Source organism: Arachis duranensis, chromosome 4 (genome assembly GCF_000817695.3).
Source record: "Arachis duranensis cultivar V14167 chromosome 4, aradu.V14167.gnm2.J7QH, whole genome shotgun sequence".
In the NCBI taxonomy this organism is placed as follows: domain Eukaryota; kingdom Viridiplantae; phylum Streptophyta; class Magnoliopsida; order Fabales; family Fabaceae; genus Arachis; species Arachis duranensis.
In genome coordinates, this window is record NC_029775.3 from 40,445,036 (window position 1) to 40,459,656 (window position 14,621).

The following is a 14,621-nucleotide window of genomic DNA, read 5'->3' on the forward strand; positions in this document are numbered from 1 at the left end:
TACCTAAAAAGTTGTTGGATTATGACTAAAAATCCCGAGCAGTGAAGACAAACAAGTCGGAAGAAGGCTGAAAAGACCTCTCAACAAACTAAAAAAGGCAATGCCAAACTCGCACAAGATAAAACTACTCAAGATCAACCAAAGTCAGGATGCTTGAGTACGACTTCCCCCAAAGAGAGCACGATCTCACGGAAAGATCGAACTCAAGCAGGGGCAAAGTTGTACAGGTCGACGTCAGATAAAAAGAGGCGCAAGTACGATCACAAAAGAGAACAAGCTAAAAAGTTAGGAAACAACTTAAGACTCAAATGTGCTTAGCCAAAAGGGATACAACCCCACTGAAAGAAGGCACAATCTCAAACAGGGCTACGAACATCATCCGAGACTAAAAAAGGTTCTACATAAAGAACACTAAAAAAAATCATTGGACAAAACACTAAAAGTCCGGATATCAAGCCGCAAGGACAACTTCGCCAAAGCAGAGGGTTGTCAACACAAAAGCAAGGCGTGATCCAGAAGGCAAGGGTAGAAAACCCACGCTACCACTCAAAAGAGGTTGGACTGTGAAGCACCAAACCTCTAGAAAATCTACAAAGATTGCAAAGCAATGAAGAAACAAGCCAGACAGATGCTTGAGCACGACTTCCAAAGAGATCGACGCTCTGAAAAGCATGATCTCACGGAAAGATCGAACTCAAGCAGGGGCACTGTTCATACCCTGGGTCAAGCTGTCCGACCCGGGATGCTTAGCGACAAGCTGACCGACCTCTTCAGGCCAAATGCCCGACCTCTTCTCAAAGAGCTCGGCCAAAATGCCCGACCTCTTCTCAAAGAGCTCGGCCAAAATGCCCGACCTCTTCTCAAAGAGCTCGGCCAAAATGCCCGACCTCTTCTCAAAGAGCTCGGCCAAAATGCCCGACCTCTTCTCAAAGAGCTCGGCCAAAATGCCCGACCTCTTCTCAAAGAGCTCGGCCAAAATGCCCGACCTCTTCTCAAAGAGCTCGGCCAACTCGCCAAAGGAGCCCAAAGCAGGCCCAAACGAAGGAACACAGCCCAACCTAAAGGCAGCTAAAGCCCAGAAAGATAATGGCGGTTCCCTTGAAGATAAGATGACCTCACTTAAAGATAAGGTAAAGATAAGATAAGATAACTAACTTATCTTATCCACAAGAGGCCACATCTCACCATTATAAATACACTGGAGCACCCAGGTATAACTCATATTCTAATTCTACTCAATATCTGCTTGGACCCATGCTAACTTAAGCATCGGAGTGTCATTGCAGGTACAACCACCAACCACTCCACATATCAAGCTCGGGTCCCTGACCCCCACCTCGGGCCTCACCAAGACGTCCGAGCTACTCGTTTCAGGTAACCCCCGGAACAAGAACTATACTTGTAATGCCATTTTTCTAATTAATTCTTAATCTGCCAATTTCCGCTTACGTAAATTTTTTGTGCCGTTACCGGGGAGTTGCAATAGTGTGCTAATTTATTGATTGGAATTTATTTAATTGTATTTTTCTTTTTATTTTTCTACTATGAGCTACATGTTTCTTTCATTGAATGACGCATTCACTTCCTGATCCAAGATTCCCAGTATTTGACCCTGAGATTGAAAGAACTATTTCACGTATAAGGCAAGCTCGGCATCAGTTAGTCCTCTCCAAGGACGAATCTAAAACGTCACTTAAGGAAGAAACAAGCTCCCTTTCTACTAATTCGGTTGATTTACGTGCAGGTGACATGGCAGCACCTAGGAGAGTCACTATCCAGGAGGCTGGTGCCCCTGATTTTACACTGCAGCCGTATCAGGCGCACCACCCAGCGGTGGCTATAGATTTTGAAATAAAGACTACACTACTCAACTTGATGCCCAAGTTTCATGGCTTAACTGCTCAAGAGCCTATCAAGCACCTTAGGGATTTTCAGACAACTTGTTCTACTGTTAAGCGTGATGGTGCTGATAAAACTTTTATCCTGTTAAAAGCCTTCCCATTCTCTCTTGAGGGAAAGGCAAGAGAGTGGTAATACACTCAACCCGAAGCAATTGTTTCTAACTGGGATATGCTTAGAAGATAATTTTTGAAGAAATTCTTTCCAGTGGAGGTTACCGATAAACTGAGGAAAGACATTTCCATGATTGTTCAGGACAAATCTGAGACTATCTATGAATATTGGGAGCACTTCAATAATCTTCTGGAAGCATGTCCCCACCATATGATTGATAAGATAGTGTTGCTCGGCTACTTTACACAGGGCATGAAGCCTCAAGATAAGACCACATTGGAAGGTGCTAGCAATGGGTCTATGAAAAAGTACAAGACTATTGATGAGGCATGGCAATTGATCAGCAACTTAGCTTAATCTACTAGGAATCACAGACAAAAACAAAGTCGGTCAAGAGCTGTTGCAGAGGTATACTCTAGAAAAGAAACTACTGCTCTAACTCAGAGTATATGTGAAATGACCAACTTACTGAAGCAGATGCAGTTGAAGCAACAACAAGCTCAACCTTCTCCGCCACAGCAAAGCCAACAAATGGTTCGACAAAGAGTATGCGGGATTTGTGCCGATTACAGTCATTATACTGATGAATGTCTGCAGCTCCAACAGAAGGACAACACTGTGGCAGCCACTCATAATTTCTATGACCGCCTCAATCAAGGGTATAATCAAGGTGGCAGCTATAACCATGGATGGCAGGATAACTCCAACCAAGGTTGGAGAGATAATTCTAACTAGGGTTGGAGGAACAATCATAACTAGAGGTGGAATAACAATAATAACTTCAGGTAGCAGAATTTGAATCAGGCCTACAGAGCACCTCATCTAAGGCAACCTCAAGCATCTTAGCAGACCCCTCAGATCACTTATCCCTCTTCATCTTCTAATGATGAGTTACTACATTCTATTGATTGGAGATAGCAAGCCATGGAAAACAACCTTACTTCTACTCTAAATGGTCTGAACTCTACCTTGCAAGACATTGTCTCGCATATTGGATCACTGAATAACTCCAATAACCAGTCTTTGAGCTCTGGTGGACTCCCCTCTCAACCATTACCTAACCCTTAGGGTGGCATCAATGCCATTACCCTGAGATCTAGAACCATACTGCAAGAGAGGAATCCGGAGGAACCAGGCCCGCTAGAACACGCCCCAGCTGCGGACACAGTTGAGGTAGAGGATGTTGAAGAAAAAGATGACGCACAAGGCATGGCTTTAGCAGAAGCAGCCCAACCAAGGAATGCAACACCCCAGAAAGCTGAAGCTGTAAAAGACACCACTGCTATTCCATTTCCACACCTTGCTAAGAAATCCAGAAAGCAGATGGAACTTGATCCCAAAATGGTAGAGATCTTCAAAAAGGTTGAGGTAACTGTTCCCCTTTTTGATGTTATTCAGCAAGTACCTAAATACGAAGATTTTCTAAAAGAGTTATGCATACATAAAGATAAAATTAATGAATTAGAAACTATTCCTTTAGGTAGTTCTATATCTGCTTTAATGGGAAATATACCTAAAAAATGTAGTGACCCAGGCCCGTGCATGGTTAACTATACCATTGGAGGTGTGATATTTTCTGGCTGTATGTGTGATTTAGGAGCGTGCGTGAGTATTATGCCCTTGTCTATATATAATGCTTTAAGGCTCCCTCCCTTAAAAAGGTCGGCAGCTCGCTTTGTGTTAGCAGATAAAAGCATTATCACAGTGGTTGGAATTGCTGAAGATGTGTTAGTGAGCATTAAGGGGCTCACGTTTCCCATTAACTTCTATATCTTGGAGATGCGCCAAAATGACTCAGGAAGGCCTTCGTCAATCCTTCTTGGAAGACCGTTTTTGAAGACTTCAAAATTCAAGCTAGATGCCTTTTTGGGAACCTATTCCTTTGAGGTAGATGGCAAAATAGTGAACTTCAATCTGGATGAAGCTATGAAGCACCCCCTAGAAGATTATTCCATATTCCAATGTGACATCATTAACAAAATTATAGCAGCAACTCACCAGGAAGACATGGAAGAGAATCATATAGAGCAAGACCCAAGTGTGGGGACACCCTCTGAACATACTGAAGATTCATTACCATTTTCACCAGCCCCAGATAATCCAGAGCCAAACCATGAGCAGAAAATGGAATTAAAGCCCCTTCATCCACACCTCAAGTATGCATACCTTGAGGACAAGCAGAAGTTTCCAGTTATCATTGCAAGGGAGCTCACTTCCCAACAAGAGGAACAACTGCTTAGTGTATTGAGGATGCATAAGAAAGCAATTGGATGGAGCTTGGCGAATAGTAGGCATCAGCCCTCAAGTGGTGAAACAAATGGGTCAGTCCAGTACAAGTGGTGCCCAAGAAGTCTAGAGTCACAACAATAAGGAATGAGCAAGGAGAACTTCTGACAACCAGAGTGCAGAACGCATGGAGAGTTTACATTGACTACAGGCATCTTAACCAAGCCACTCGCAAGGATCATTATCCCTTGCCATTCATTGAACAGATGCTTGATCGCCTGTCAGGTAAATCTCATTATTGCTTTCTAGATAATTATACAGGTTATTTTCAGATCTATATAGCTCCTGAAGATCAGAAAAAGACTATTTTTACATGTCCTTTTGGGACTTATGCTTATAAAAGAATGCCCTTTGGCTTATGCAATGCACCAGCTACTTTCCAATGGTGTATGATAAGTCTTTTCTCTTATCTCATTGAGACTTGTATGGAAGTTTTTATGGATGACTTTAGCATATATGGTGATTCATTTAGCCTTTGCTTGGATAGTTTATCTAGGGTATTTGATAGGTGTGTTAGTTCAAACCTTGTTTTAAATTTTGAAAAGTGTCATTTTATGGTGAAACAAGGCATTGTTCTAGGACATGTTGCTTCTGATACTGGTATCTCTGTAGACCCAACAAAGGTGAATGTTATTTTTAATTTACCTTACCCTCCTCTGTGAGGGAAGTCCGTTCGTTCCTTGGCCACACACGTTTTTACAGGAGATTCATTAAGGACTTCAGTAAGGTAGCACTACCCTTATCCAGACTACTGCAGAAAGACATTGAGTTCGAGTTCAGTGAGGATTGCAAACAAGCATTTGATAAGCTGAAGACCGCCCTAACTCAACATTTGAAATCATGTGTGACGCCTCCAATCATGCAGTAGGAGCAGCACTAGCTCAACATGAAGGTAACGATCCTTTTGTAATTACTTATGCATCTAAGACTTTAGACGCTGCTCAATCTAATTACACTACTACTAAAAAAGAGCTTCTAGCTATTATTTTTGCTCTGGATAAATTCTGAGCTTATTTACTTAGTACTAAGGTAGTAGTGTACTCAGACCATGCAGCTCTAAAATATTTATTAGCTAAAAAGGAGTCTAAACCAAGGCTAATACATTGGATGCTACTGCTGCAAGAATTTGATCTGGAAATTAAAGATAGGAGTGGTAACCAAAATTTAGTGGCTGACCACTTGAGTCGCCTTGTGCACGTTAAAGATGACTCCATTTCTATAAAATATAATTTTCCATTTGATAGCTTACAGGCAGTATCTGATGTAGTTCCTTATGCACCTGTAGCTAATTATCTAGTTAGCCACACTTTTCCTCCCGATTTCACGAAGCATCAGAGAGACAAGCTGAAAAGTGAGTCCAAATACTATGTATGGGATGATCCATATCTATGGAGGTGTGGTGCTGACCAGGTAATTAGACGGTGTGTAGCTCAATCAGAATTCCAGTCCATTTTAGAGGCCTGCCACTCATCCGATAGTGGAGGACATTTTGGCCCTCAACGAACTGCTAGAAAAGTTTTAGACTGTGGATTCTGATGGCCTACTCTTTTTAAAGATGCTGCTGACCTTTGTCGATCTTGTCCTCCGTGCCAAAGATTTGGTAATATATCCCAGAGGGATGAAATTCCTCAACAAATTATGCTTTTCTGTGAAATTTTTTATGTTTGGGGCATTGACTTCATGGGTCTATTTCCAAATTCTAATGGCCACCTTTATATACTATTAGCTGTAGATTATGTTTCTAAATGGGTGGAAGCAATTCCTACCCGTACTGATGATGCTAACACTGTTGTTTTCTTTGTTAGAAACTGTTCGGAGGGTTTACCTGAAACTGGAGGTCGATCTCGGACGAGATCTTCTGTGCAGGTCGGAGCCGACGTGTCTGGCAGGTGTGTAGCAGCCGGAGCTAGTGTGTCCAACTTGTGGAACTGAGAATGCTGCTGATCCCTTGTCACCGAAGGGTGGGGGTACCTGCAAGGGACTCTGATGCTTAAGTTAGCAAGGGTATTAAACAGGTATTGAGTAGAATCAGAGTATGAGTTATACCTGGGTGCTCCAGCGTATTTATAATGGTGTGGAGTGACCTTTCTGGATAAGATAAGTTAGTTATCTTATCTTATATTATCTTATCTTTTGGATGAGGTCAACTTATCTTCAAGGTAACCGCCTCAACTTTCTGGGCTCTGACCGCCTTTAGATTTGGGCTGTGCTCCTTCATTTTGGGCCTACTTTGGGCTCCTATGGCGATTTGGCCGAGCTCTTTGTGAAGAGGTCAGGCATTGGCCAAGCTCTTTGAGAAGAGGTTGATCAGCTTGTCGCTAAACATCCCAGGTCGGACAGCTTGACCCAGGGTATGAACAGTGCTCCTGCTTGAGTTCGATCTTTCCGTGAGATCGTGCTTTTCAGAGCTTCGATCTCTTTGGAAGTCGTGCTCAAGCATCTGTCTGGCTTGTTTCTTCATTGCTTTTCAATCTTTGCAGATTTTCTAGAGGTTTGGTACTTCACAGTCCAACCTCTTTTGAGCGGTAGTGTGGGTTTTCTATCCTTGCCTTCTAGATCACGCCTTGCTTTAAGTTTGTGTTGACAACCCTCTGCTTTGGCGAAGTTATCCTTGCGGCTTGAGATCCGGGCTTTTAGTGACTTGTCCAATGACTTTTTAGTGTTCTTTATATAGAACCTTTTTTAGTCTCGGATGATGTTCGTAGCCCTGTTTGAGATTGTGCTTTCTTTAAGTGGAGTTGTATCCCTTTTGACTAAGCACATTTGAGCCTTAAGTTGTTTCCCAACCTTTTGGCTTGTTCTTTTTTAAGATCGTACTTGTGCCTCTTCTTAGCTGATGTCGACTTGTACGACTTTGCCCCTGCTTGAGTTCGAATCTTTTCGTGAGATCGTGCTTTCTCTTTGAGGAAGTCGTGCTCAAGCATTTCGACTTTGGTCAATCTTGAGTAGTTTCTCCTTTGTGCGAGTCTAGTATTGCTCTTTTTATTTTGTTGAGAGGTCTTTTCAGCCTTCTTCCGACTTTGTTTGTCTTCACTGCTCGGGCTTTTTAGTCATAATCCAACTACTTTTTAGGTAGTGTTCCAATGGGAGAACATTTTTATAGTCTATTTGGATGACTTTTTAGCGCCGTTTTTATTTGTACTTTTGCCTTTTAAGTAGTGTCTTTTTTCAAGACTTCGTACTTTTTAGCAAAGCATTTCTGGCCTTCCTCTGGCCGTTGCGAGTTGTCTGTGTCCCTTTTGTGGATCTTTGTAGAGTGTCGGTACTTTGTTGTCCGACCTCTTTTGATCACTCCTTGTTTTGTCCACTTTCTGCTTGGTCGAGGTGGTCCTTGGGGCTAACTTGTCTGACGACTTTTTTTAGTGTTCTCGTAGAACTCTTTTTAGTCAGTCTGAACAATTTTGATAGCCTTGTCGTGGAGCCGTGGCTTTTTTGGGCGGAGCTATGTTCGTTTTAGCGCACTTTTTTTGTTTGTCCGACTTCTCTTGTCAATCCTTCTTTAGCTTTTGTTGGTTAGACTTCTCCTTGTCGATCCAAGTGACACGTCTCCCAAGGGTGTATTGGTAAATATTCTCTTTAATAAAACCGCGTTGTAAGTATAGCTCTACCAACAACAATCCTCGGGAGGTCAAATTTAGAAGAGGGATTTGGTTGTCACAAGTTCAACCCCAATAGAAATAACCGAAGTATTCAAACCTCGGGTCGTCTCACAAGGAATGGGCAAATATGTGCTTCGACAATGGTTAGAAATCCGGGGTTGTGAGTTATAAGCATGAAAATAAAAGGGAATCTTAACAAGCAGGTAATCTTAAATTGCAATAAACTAATTCAACTATCTAAGCAAACTTGAGCAACTCCAATGAACAAGCAATATTCTACTAAATTCTACTTTAAACCAAGCAAGTAACTATAACTAAGGCAATTGAATTGGAAAATTGGTTTTCAAATATGAATAATAAAAGCAACTCTTGGCTAGGCATGGGAATTGGGATTACAATCCTTGTCCAACAACTATATCTTGACAATTATGAGGAACCAAGCTCATTAAGTCTACCCTCAAAGTCTTAAGTACGTGATATCTACCCTTAGACTTGAAGTACGTCAAATGGCTTTGGTCACATCAATCCATAAGTCCCAACCCACCTACTAATTAGATTAGTAGTGGGTTGGCGTTAATGAGTATCAAATTGACCACCAAGGGCTCTCAAATCATCAAATCCATGAGACCCAATGACTCAAGTTCACCCAATTCCCTTGACCTAGGCCAAGAGTGGAAAAGACTTCTCCATACTCAAAGTAAATAATTCATCGAACACTTGGTAAGCATTGACAAAAGACATGTTCAAATTAGCAATTAAATTGAACAAGGCTAAACATAGAATTCATCAATGTAACATCAACAAGTCAAGATTCACAACATTCATGAAATGGGTATGAAATGACAAGTGACAAGAATCATAAAACTATCATTAGATGCAAGGAAGATTATAACAAGAAATTCAAATTGAACAATAAAAGTGGTAATTAACAAAATCCAATTCACAAATCAACAAGGGAAGATCAAATGGAAACTAGATCTAGAGAGGAACAAGGGTTTCTCTCTCTAGAATAACCAAAGAACCAAAAACTAGCTAAAATTGTGTCCTAGTGTCAAATGAGTGATCTCTCTTTTCCCCTAGCATCCTTCGGTCTTTTCCATGTAGCAACAGCTTGAAATTGGGCCTCCTTGGCCTCAGAAATCGCCAGGCACAATTTCCCTTAATGAGGTCACGTGCAACTTCCCACGCGTGCGCGCCAAGTGTGTGTGCGCGCCGATTGCAATTGTGATCCACGCGTGCGCGCCAGTTGCGCGTGCGTGTCAACAAGAATCTTCTAATCTGCGCGGATGCGTCCATCCTTGCACGCCGCTCCAGCCAATCCTATCCACGCGTGCGCGTGGAGTGCGTGGATGCGCCGATGCTGCTGCTCCCAAGACTCCAATTCTTCATGTTCCTCCCCTTTTTTACATGTTTTTTCCCTCTCTTCTAAGTCATTCCTACCCTATAATTCCTGAAATTACTCAACAAATACATCACGGCATCGAATGACAATAGAAGAGGATTAAAATATGGAAATTTTAAGGCAAAATAAGCATGTTTTTCATCATGGAGAAATATTGGGAAGTAAACACAAAACCATGCATTTCTTCCGAATAAGTGTGAGAAATATTGATAAAATTCCCCAAAATAAGCACAAGATAAACCATGAAATCGGGGTTTATCAAATCTCCCCACACTTAAACCAAGCATGTCCTCATGCTTAAAATCAAAAGACCAAAGACTATGATAGGAAAGAGTTTATGAAATGCTAAATACCTAAATGGATGCATGCAATTAATGTAAAATTATCTACCTACTTGGTCAAGAGTAAATCTATCCTCCAAGAATCTATGTGAGCACATAGGGTAAAAACAGTATGTGATTTATGAATCCTACCAAATCGAACATTCCATGGAATGCATAGAACTTGCTAAACAAATGCTTATGAAAGCCGGGAACAAGCATTGAGCATCAAACCCTCACCGGAAATGTATCCGCTCTATTCGCTCACGTGTCTAGGGTCCATCACTCAATCTCCTCCTAATCATGCTTTCCAAGATTTGTCTTTCATCTAACAATCAACAAGTACTTAATGCATTCTTACAAGTATCATGAGGTCTTATTCATGGGTTGTAATGGGGCTAGGGTGAAGGTAAGGATGTATATGGCTAAGTGGGCTTAAAATTTGAGTCCTTGATCAACCTCGGATCCCACTAAACACCTAGAACAACCTATACAATTATAATGCATTACCTAGCCACCCTTGAGTTTCACTTTTGCATACTCATGCATTCCTTTCAATCCACATCCTATAGGCATTGTTTTTATTACTTTATCTTAGGGCATTTTTGTCCCCTTTCCTTGCTTTTTTTTATTATCGTCCCCTTTTCTTTGGGATTTTTCTTGTGGGAAAAGGTTTCAATGCATATAGTTTCATCTTACAACACATGAGTATGTTCCCAAATCCTAAAATTTTCAATTACAACTACAACACACCTCTTTGCATCTACCCTAATTCCTAAGTATACCCGCCCAATTGAATGATATGCATCGTAACTCACCTAAGCTAATCAAGGATCCAAATTTTTTTTTTGGGACATTCATTGTTTTCCGCTTATGGTTGTTGATGTGCTCTTTTTAAGAACAAAGAGGGCTTATCACAGGCTCAAAATTGGTTAGCAACGGTAGATGAAAGGGTTAAGGCTATTTGGGAAGAGTGACTATCAAAACGATGGCCTCAATCATGTAAATGCATTCATACATCAAGCAATGGACATATAGAATCAGACAAAGCAAGGATCACAATTGTAGAGAGAGATATGCACACAAGAATGGAGATAATGGTTAAAAGATGTAACCATGCAATTGGCTCAAAACTTTCATGCTTGTGTTCTTAGCTCAATCACTATGTTCCAAAATACATTCTTAAAGCAAGTTTTCTAAAAAAAATTTCAAGATTTTGGTAAGTCACCCAAAACACAGTTTCTTGGAAAGGAAGTTATTGTTTTGACCAAGCGACTCTATAAAAACTAACTATAATGCAAGGGTATTTACAAGAAAAACTAACTACACATGCACTATACTAACATCTACGCAAAAGACAAATCCATGGTTATTGAGGAGAAGAGAGTGTTACCCATGGAGATCGGTCGAACGACCTCCCCATACTTTGGAAAATAGCACGGTCCTCCATGCTACGAATGATACTCAAGGGAAGGTCAGGACCGGAACCTTCACTATCCCCTCCATCGGAACTCCCATCGCTTGGGTTCGAGGTGGATGTGAATATCTCGGGTTCCTCCATGCTCGGGGCAACATAACTCAGAAGCTTCTTGATGTAGGTGTATTGGCGGTGGTTGCGCCATTCATATCTATCAAGCTTCCGATGAAGATCTTCTATCCTTTGATCTGTGGATCTCAGCGGTGGTGATGATGAGCTCGAGGGAAAAAGAAGTGGCGGGACCATGTCAAGGCTTAGTTTGTTCATGGGAAGGTGTAGATACTTTCCGCTTGGGACCACATCGCCCTTAGCCAGAACTATGATCCTTTTGTCCTTGGCTTCCCAAGAAACACCCACAGCAGAGACTAAGTCAGATACCAAAGCTGGAAATGGCAAATTACCCCGATCATGAACTTGACTCATCGTTTTCTTGACAAGGGACGGAATGTTCACCGGCTTCTCCGTGAGAATGCACCAAACAAGTAAGGCGAGGTCTGCCATGATGGACGACCGGTGGGTGCTAGGTAGTACATAATGAGATAGAATTTGGGCCCAAGCTCGAGCTTCCATAGTGAGGAAGCGAGCGTCAATGCTCTTGGGCCTCACCCGCTGCCTACCTTGGGTCCAATTGAATCCGAACTCCTCTCGCTGATGCAAGACTTTTTGGTAGCCATCCATGTCACTTGGCACTGGTTGTACATTGAGCACCTGCTGAATAGCCTCTTCTGAAACTGAAACTTGCTTCCGGCGCATGTATACCGATCGAAGAGATGGAAGATGGTAGTTGGTGTAGAATTCTTCCACCCAAGAGAGGTTGATTTCCCTTGGTTTCCTCAAAAGAAACTCCCATCCTCGTTGTTCGATGCGGGGTAGAATATAAGGAGCAACCTTGTCCGGCGGAGCGAGTAGGTGCTCTGGATGATGGTTCCTTGCCATTATGGAGGGGAACATAAGTTCACAAAAGCGGTTGGGGAACCTTGTAGAATCTTTCGCCAGTTTGCCCTTTTCATTCTCATCGATAGGAGCGGCCTTCCCTTTCTTGGATAGGGGCTTGGCTCCTAAGGAAGAGTGCGCCTTAGAAGTTGACCTTTGGGGTGCCCTTTTTGCGGCCGGGTTCCTCGAAGCTACCTCCTTGCTTTTTTTGGTGCCCATCCTAAAAAGAATGGGGAGGAAGGAAAACATTAAACCCAAGAAATAAATTGATGAAAACATGCAAGTGACTTGTAATGCCCACGGTGGATATGAAAGCAAGGGTTATATCACTTGGCAAAAGATGCAAGAGAAAGTAAAGCATGCAAAGGCATGAGAAGAGTAGTCTCAAGCATCCTAAATAAAAAGCAAGTCATGTTAAATTAATATGGAATTGGCAAGTATGAAATTTAAGCACACAAATTAGACTCAATGCATGTAAGAGAAAACGAGTGAATGAGGGGAGAGCACCAATTTGAAAGTGTATGGCTAAAATGAACCAAAATGATATAGGTGTATTTCCTCGAACACTTGCCATGCAATAACAAGCAATGAGCAATTATCAGATACTAAACCAATTCAAAGCCCAAAATGAAACATCAATCATCACATAAACATCACATAATGAGAGGGATAAGAAAAAGAATGACAAAAGATCTAGTAATGCAATGTAAGATCAATCTTCAACATCCATGGAGAAATAAGGAAAAAGAAAAAGTAGGCAAACAAAAACAAGGGAAAAGGAAAGTAAGTAAAGCAATACAAAGCAACTAACTAAAGAAAATAATGCAAGAAGAAATAAAGAGGAAGAGTGGGAGAGTAGAAACCTTGAAAAGTATGAAAGAGCAAGGCTGAATCTCCCTTGGTGAAGATGAGAGAGGAAATGGGAAAGGTGTAGTGTCACCGGAAAGGTTGGTTGTCGCCGGTGAGTGGCCGGAGACAATGGTGGTAGGTTGGGAAAGAAGGAGAAGAGAAGAGAAATAATGGAGAGAGTATGAGGAGAAACTAAGAAAAAAAAAAGTTGAGTGAGGGAGGGAATGAAACGGCGCAGAGTATAAAACTAACTCGCGCAACCGGCGCGCACGCAAGGTGTGCTAACGCGTCGGTAAGGTTGTAGCTACGGGCGCGTGCGGGTCAGTGGCGCGCGCGCGCGAGTGTGGTTGTGCCCCAGGCACAAAAGTGGCACAAAGTTGGCTCAAGTCTCTGGTTTTTGTACCAGAGTGACCCAAAGAGGCATGCGCGCGGACGCGCACTTTGCGCGGACGCGTGTTTGTGGTATTCTGCAGTTGGCGTGGGGGCGCACAACGCGCGGACGCGTCAGTTCTGGCACAAAGTTGGCCTAATTGTGGCATAACTCTCTGGTTTTTGTACCAGAGACTCCACACAGCCCCATCGGCACGCGCGCGCACTGTGCGCTTGCGCGTCGATGGTCAACTGGCAAGTGTGCGCGCAGGCGGCATGTACGCGAATACGTGGGTGCCTGGCGTGAGTTGGGCACAGAGTTGGCCTGACTCTCGGGTTTTTGGCTTGAGAACGAAAACTCGCAACCGGCGCGCGCGCGCACTGTGTGCCGGCGTACCCTTTTTCAAAGAAAATTTTTGTTTTCTTATCTCTTTTCACAACCTATCTATATGAACATTCTACCTATCTAACAGAATCAAAAAAGCTAGCATTCATAAGCACTCAATCAATCAACCAAAGATCATAAAATTCAAAGGAACTAAAGATACGAAAAGATTGTATAAACAAGGAAGATCTTACCACGGTGGGGTGCCTCCCACCAAGCACTTTTCTTTAACGTCCTTAAGTTGGACGGTCCTCTCTTTAAGCTTCCTTTCTCCTTGGTGCATCCTCCAATATGTACACCTATAGCTCTTTTGGAGGCTTGCAACCATGATACTTCTTCACTTTATGTCCATTCACCTTGAAGGTTGCGTCACTCTTGGGATCAAATAATTCCACCATTCCATAGGGCTTCATCTCTTTCACCTTAAAAGGTCCTTCCCATCTAGAACGAAGCTTGCTAGGCATCAATCGGAGCCTGGAGTTGTAGAGGAGGACCTCATCACCCTCTTGAAAGTCTTTCTTCCGGATGTGATGGTCATGAAACGCCTTAGTCTTTTCCTTGTAAATTCGGGCATTCTCATATGACTCATTCCTCAAACATTCAAGCTCTTCTAGTTGTAACTTCCTAGCTTCACCCGCCTTGGCTAAATCCATGTTGCACTGCTTTACCGCCCAATAGGCTCGATGCTCAACCTCCACCGGAAGGTGGCACGCCTTACCATAGACAATCCGGAAGGGACTCATCCCTATCGGGGTCTTGTAGGCCGTTCTATATGCCCATAGTGCATCTCCTAATCGGAGGCTCCAATCTTTTCTTTGTGGATTGACCACTTTTTCCAAGATCCTCTTGATTTCCTGGTTGGAAACTTCCTCTTGTCCATTAGTTTGCGGATGATAAGCAGTGGCAACCTTATGCGACACTCCATAGCACTTGAGCAATGCTTCTACCTTTCTGTTACAAAAGTGGGATCCTTGGTCGCTCACGATTG

The 14,621-nt window shown here is 42.6% G+C and overlaps 1 non-coding gene across 1 annotated transcript; it reads right to left on the reverse strand.

The window, feature by feature from the left end:
- Positions 1-2,121: 2,121 nt before the first annotated feature.
- Positions 2,122-2,229, reverse strand: LOC127747352 (small nucleolar RNA R71). Its single transcript, XR_008009152.1, has one exon. It is a non-coding gene; the product is annotated as a small nucleolar RNA R71 (small nucleolar RNA).
- Positions 2,230-14,621: the final 12,392 nt, after the last annotated feature.